This window comes from Leuciscus leuciscus (genome assembly GCF_965113295.1).
Source record: "Leuciscus leuciscus genome assembly, chromosome: 1".
Classification (NCBI taxonomy): domain Eukaryota; kingdom Metazoa; phylum Chordata; class Actinopteri; order Cypriniformes; family Leuciscidae; genus Leuciscus; species Leuciscus leuciscus.
Window position 1 is genome coordinate 7,474,042 of NC_138725.1, and position 6,000 is coordinate 7,480,041.

Below are 6,000 nucleotides of genomic sequence, written 5' to 3' on the forward strand. Positions count from 1 at the left end.
TGTCTTGTCATGTTCCTGTCTTGTTTTTGATGTCCCGCTTTGGGACGCCAGGTGGCGTCCCTTGGAGGAGGGGTAGTGTCAGGGTTCTGTCACTTCGGTCTAGTTAATTTCTTGGTTTTGTGACAGAGCTCTGACACTCCCTGTTTTGTCTCGTCTCTGTGTGAGTGCGCGGTTCCGAGCGCGCTCGGGCCGTGCACTCACTTGTCTACGTGCCTTGTTATATGTGCGGGGCGTGGTGTTTGGATCCCGACACGTCTGTCTGGTTAGGTTTCGGTTCTGTGTCGGGATTCGGACATCAATGCTCCGCGTGTTTGTTTTCTTTTGTGAGCGCACGGAATGAGCTTTCGCTTGTTCTCGTGCGCTCTGTCTTGTCACGTGAGCGCGCGCGGTTTCGAGTTCGCTCGAGCCACGCGCTCTTCTGTCTGCATGTGTTTTTTCTTGTCTTGTGCTGTGTAGCACACAGCTTGTTTTTCACTGGCTGTGTGCTTTCATGTTGTCATGTTTTGTGTGAACACGTGGCTTATGAGTTTTCACTAGCTGCGTGTTCATGTCTCGTTTTGTGTTCTAGTCCTGTTTGTTGTGAGCACATGGCTTGTCATGTGTTTCCTTGTGCCATGTGCTCTCTAGTCGATTGTCTAACCCCGCCCACCTTGTTACCTGATTATTGATTCATTTTCCCCACCTGTCCTCCCTCGTTACCTGCTTTGTTTGCTCTCCCTATTTATTCTCTTTGTGTTTGCAGTCCTGTGCTGGTTCGTCGTCGTATCTATGCTGTGTGTTTCCCTGCTGTCTAGTCAAGCTGAGTCAAGTCTAGTCTGTCTTGTTTTTCCCCCTCGGGGTAGTTTTGTTTGTATTTGTTTTATTTTATGCTTAATAAAAGCCCATTTGATCTGCACGTGAGTCCTCGCTACTTCCACCTACCCTAACCCTGACAAGAAGAGCCAAACAAACAAAATATTTTGAGAAATTTTTCAAAAGAGCCACAGCAAAGTGTACACTTGTGTATTAAAATACATTTGCACATTTTTATGTAATAACAAATGCAGTAATACGACTTGCACTGGTAGTTTTGGTAGTTATATAGTAGGTGGCAATAACGCTGTTTTTTGTTTTGTTTTATGTTTCCCTAACATGCTGGGTGCTCCATCAGTACACAGATATAAGTTTATTCAGTGGAAGCTTTTTCTCTGCAGCAAAGTCCATCAGATATTTTAACACATCCTCGCCGCTTTCATCGGCAAAACAGCGAGACTCTTCACGCACTGTATCAACCGTCACGTACCGCCCGACTATGCTTAGCTGTGCTATATTGCTCACATCGGTAGACTCATCCAAGGAAAGAGAAAAGTAACTACCTGATGTCGTTGATCTGCATCTCCTCTGTCTGACGAGCCATCACGAGTGCACGATCATGAACAGTTCTTGCAGACAAAGGCATGTCTTTGATTTTTTGGATAATTTTATCCTTGTTTGGGAGGTTGTTAAACAGTTTTTTAGCCACACTGAGCATGCAGCCCTTAATGTAGTCTCCATCTGTAAATGGTTTCCCACTCCTCACAATCTCCAGAGCACCAGCAAAGCTTGCAAAATTCAGATTCCCGCCTTTATTAGTCCATGATAGCAGCTGTCCGGTTTCCATTATCCGCTGAAGCTCAGCACAAGCTTTTTTCCTGCATTCCCCATTGGGATATTTTTCAGAGAATGTCTCTTAACATTTTACTTTTTGAGTGACGCAATACGTTCATTGCAAATGAGACACACTGTGGACCCCGACTTTTCCACAAATGCAAAGTCATCCGTCCATTTGGGCTGGAATGAACTTTTTTTTCCGCCATATTACTCTAGTTGATGATGATTTTTTATTTAGCTAGCTAGGTAACGTAAGTTGTTTAACTTGATCTGGACATGACGCAGGCCTAACCTCGTTGTCCAATAAATAGGTAGGTCTCTGAAAGGTAGGCTAGCTACAGGCCAATACGCCACTGTCAATCACACTGCATGAAAAGACTCAAATCCGGAAAAATACGGGCATGGTAAACTCCTGTGTAATTTGATGTTTGCCGGATGTATGTGGGAAAAAGCGGATCAGAGTAACATGGAACAGTATATTTCCAGATAAACCCGGAAACCTCACATATGCGGACATATACAGGAATCCGTGAAATTTCACGGACATATACAGCTGAAACACTGCTGGGTGTGAGAGGACTGACAACTGTTAGGTGTGAAGACTGTGGGATAATCTATGTAGTGGAACTAACGTGTACTACATAACTACATAACATAATGTTACATGGTTTAGATCCTGAGTATTGTTTCTGCCCAGGAGGGGGCATTGTTGGGGGAGTTGAATAAATGCGAGGCTTGGAAGAGGTCATGGAGGTGTGTGTGCTTCTTGGACTCACGCAATAAACTAGAGAATACGACAAAGACCTTTCATATGTTAATGACTGACACTAACACAGTGCTGGCTGTTCTCAGAGGGTGGGGTGGCCAGGGAGGACTTCAGGATTGAATTATCTCTGGACTATTAGGTTAGGCTACAGCAAACAAGCTTTTTGTACAGAAAAATAAATAAATTCTTAAGGCCCTGAAACACAAAACCGACGTCAAAGAACTAGCAATGACTAAAGCCGACTCTAGGGTTGGCTCACGTCGCCTGTGTCAGGGCCTTAAAACCACTGCATGAAAAAAAGTCTCTTAAAGGGGTGGTATAATGCCCTTTTCACAAGATGTAAAATAAGTCTCTGATGTCCCCAGAGTGTGTATGTTAAGTTTCAGCTCAAAATACCCCACAGATATTTTTATATAGCATGTTAAAATTGTCACTTTTTGAGGGTGAGCAAAAACGCACCGTTTTTGTGTGTGTCCCTTTAAATGCAAATTAGCTGCTGCTCTCAGCACAGGGGGTGGAGCTTCAACAGCTTGTGTCCTTTTACCTCACACACACATGCACTGGAAATGTCAATGTTTATGTTCAAACTGGAGTCAGACAATGATGGAGAGACTCAAGAAGAAGTGACAACATGTAGAGCAACAGGACGTTTCTGAATGGTTAGTTGATGAATTTATGTAGCTGATGTGTAGTTATCTTCTAGTCATTGATTAGCATATTCTGTCATGATAATCTATAAATCTTGTTCCCGGGGGCGGGGTTTATGTAAATTATAGGGTTAGTGATGTCACTAACCCGGGAGGAAGCTCGTGTAGTCTCTACCAGCCGTTTGTTGTAGTCCTTAAAAAACGATTTCTTTAAAAGCAAATATCTCCCTTTGCTTTGAACTTTGAGCGTCGTAACTTTGCAGATGTTGTTTATGATCAAACAGCAACATTACACACCAACTAAAGTTAGAAAAGTGAAATCATAATCAACCACCCCTTTAATCAAATATTTTTTATAAAAACAGGACAAAATAAACACCCAGTCTGAACATATACGTTCACAAAAACATCTGAATATTTAATGAAATAAACAAAGGAATTTAATTAGTGCTGGGAAAAAATTAATCGCATCCAAAATAAATGTTTGTGTTTGCATAATATATGTGTGTGTACTGTGTATAATTATTTTGTATGTATAAATACACACATATGCATGTATTTATTTAAGAAATATTTGCATGTATATACTGTATATACATTTCTACATTTCTACATAATTTATATTATATATAATTATAAATAATTTATATATAAATAAAAATCTTAAATATATACATGCATATGTGTGTATTTATATATACAAAATAATTATACACAGTACACACATATATTATGCAAACACAAAATTTTATTTTGGATGCGATTAAACGCGATAAATTTTTTCCCAGCAATAAATTTAATGGAAGAAATAAAGAAAAATGAACCAAACATTTCAGAATATCTCAAATTTTATTGTGAAGTTTTACAAATTGCAGACAACAACATTTGTCACCTTTTTCACAATTGGCTTTTAGCTTGGGGACATTTAATTTAATATTCAACAATATTATTGATCTGCCTGCGTTGACACTATTATATGAGATCTGAACTGAGCTGGACGATGATATCACGGTTTTCTCCAAAGTGGCTATATATATACACATTTAAATGTATTTATTTATTTATACAACAAAATTAATCACCACTGAACTGACTTAAGCTGGACTGTGAAGCTATTTTCTTCTAGAAAACAAACTTTCTTGCATTATTTTCATGTTATCTCTGTAAAGCTACTTTGAAACAATCTGTATTGTAAAAAGCGCTGTATAAATAAAGGTGACTTGATATTAAAAAGGTAGAAGGAACCTGAGCTTTTCTACTCCACTGAATTGAAGACTGAGGTCACTACAGTTAAAATCTCTTGCTGAGCTAATCCACCTTTAAACTATTAATGTCTATGAACAAATATGTATTTGTGTGTGTGCCTCAGCATTTCTGAGTGAACACCGCTGGTTTACTCACTATTTTAAAGTGTACTGTCGATCACGTGATATGACGTCATGACGTGCAGCTGACGTTACCTGAAAAATCTATCCAAGATGGCTACCCTCTCGAGCGACGGGGTATCCAGCATGAAACAACTTGTAAGTAAACCAAAACACTTCAAAACTACTTTGCTTGTTGTAATATTGTAAGAATATCATATTACACGTGATATTTGACTGTTAGACGAGGCTATTTTTAAGGTGCAAGCGCGGTGCCGCGGGCGCGATTGCCGTCAGTCCGCCTGCTAGTGACATAATATCCTGTGTAACGTTAATGTCGTGGCAGGGCAATAATGTTAACGTTAGTCAATAACTCTTTTCAGCAAGCGATAGTCCTTCTGTTTTTGAGTGTGTTGCTGCTGTTTGTGTTAAGCGTCCTGCTCTGGCAAGTTCAATGTGATGTTATCTACATGCACCCAAATGAGCTAGTGGCTAAAGTTAGCAGTAACGTTAACTTTTACTCAAACAAAGTTAAGGTTATGGACATAATATTTACCGAATGAACTATGCAAGTTTTTATTAAACCTTTACAAACGTCTTTTCATTATAGGTTTAAGTGGAAGGAGTGCAGTGAGCATCCCCAAAATCAAGGTGACTCAAATGTTAATTTAGGCTGTAACTATTTTTCACCATTTATTTTATTTGGAGCCTAGCAGCTAATTCATTAGCATCAATCAAACGTCTCTTAAAAATTAAACATACTGCTGTCTGTTTTTGTGTGCATGTGCAGACCTACATTGTCACCAGAGAGCAACTTTATCGGTAAGTTACATTCACTTGAAATTTTGTATCATTAATTTGTAAAGAGGTTGATTGCATAATTTGACTGGTTTCATATTGATTGTTTTATCTGTGCAGGTGAAGGACTTCTTGGGGAAATGGCCGGCTCTTCGGATTGAATCACAGGTAAAACAGACTCACTTCTCTTTTCTGCCACTCTTCACACATATTTCTATGGCAAATTTTTTATATGTATCACATTCAAATGGAACAGCAAATGCCACTATTCACTGTGTGTAAGAACTATCACTTTGCATGTGACCATGTTGCTCAACAATGTATTTTAACTGAACATGTTGCATCACAAATGTGTTTTCTGTTGCAAATCGAGAATTAGTCTTTTTATATAATTATTTTGGTTTGTTTTTGTTTTTGTAGCTTTGTGCTGAGTTCCAATGCATCACAAACGTCAACATACGGAACCAGTTCTCTGCTGTGCTTGACCAACATACACCTGCACTGGTGGCCTTGTATAGGCAGAAGGCGGCACGAACCGGAAAGATATCAGAGGCGCTGCGTGACATCTTAAAGGGACACTTCACCCGTGGGAACATTGATCTTCATTGAAAGTGGGTCATATATGTAGTTGAAATGTTTTGAAATTTTCTAAATTGGTGCCTTTTTGACCGAGTTATTACAGAAAGTAACTTTAAGGCTCATTTGTATGGTAAACCACAACTCCCACAATGCAACACATTTGCACAGCTCCACAAGCCACTCCCACTAATCCAGAACACCGCCTATGCGAAACCCG

General features: G+C 39.5%; 1 long non-coding RNA gene across 1 annotated transcript; it reads left to right on the top strand.

The window, feature by feature from the left end:
* Window positions 1-4,202: 4,202 nt before the first annotated feature.
* LOC309492969 lies at window positions 4,203-5,771 on the top strand. Its single transcript, XR_014203758.1, has 5 exons — window positions 4,203-4,565; window positions 5,017-5,057; window positions 5,197-5,228; window positions 5,325-5,372; window positions 5,625-5,771. It is a non-coding gene; the product is annotated as an uncharacterized lncRNA (long non-coding RNA).
* The last annotated feature ends 229 nt before the right edge of the window (window positions 5,772-6,000 follow it).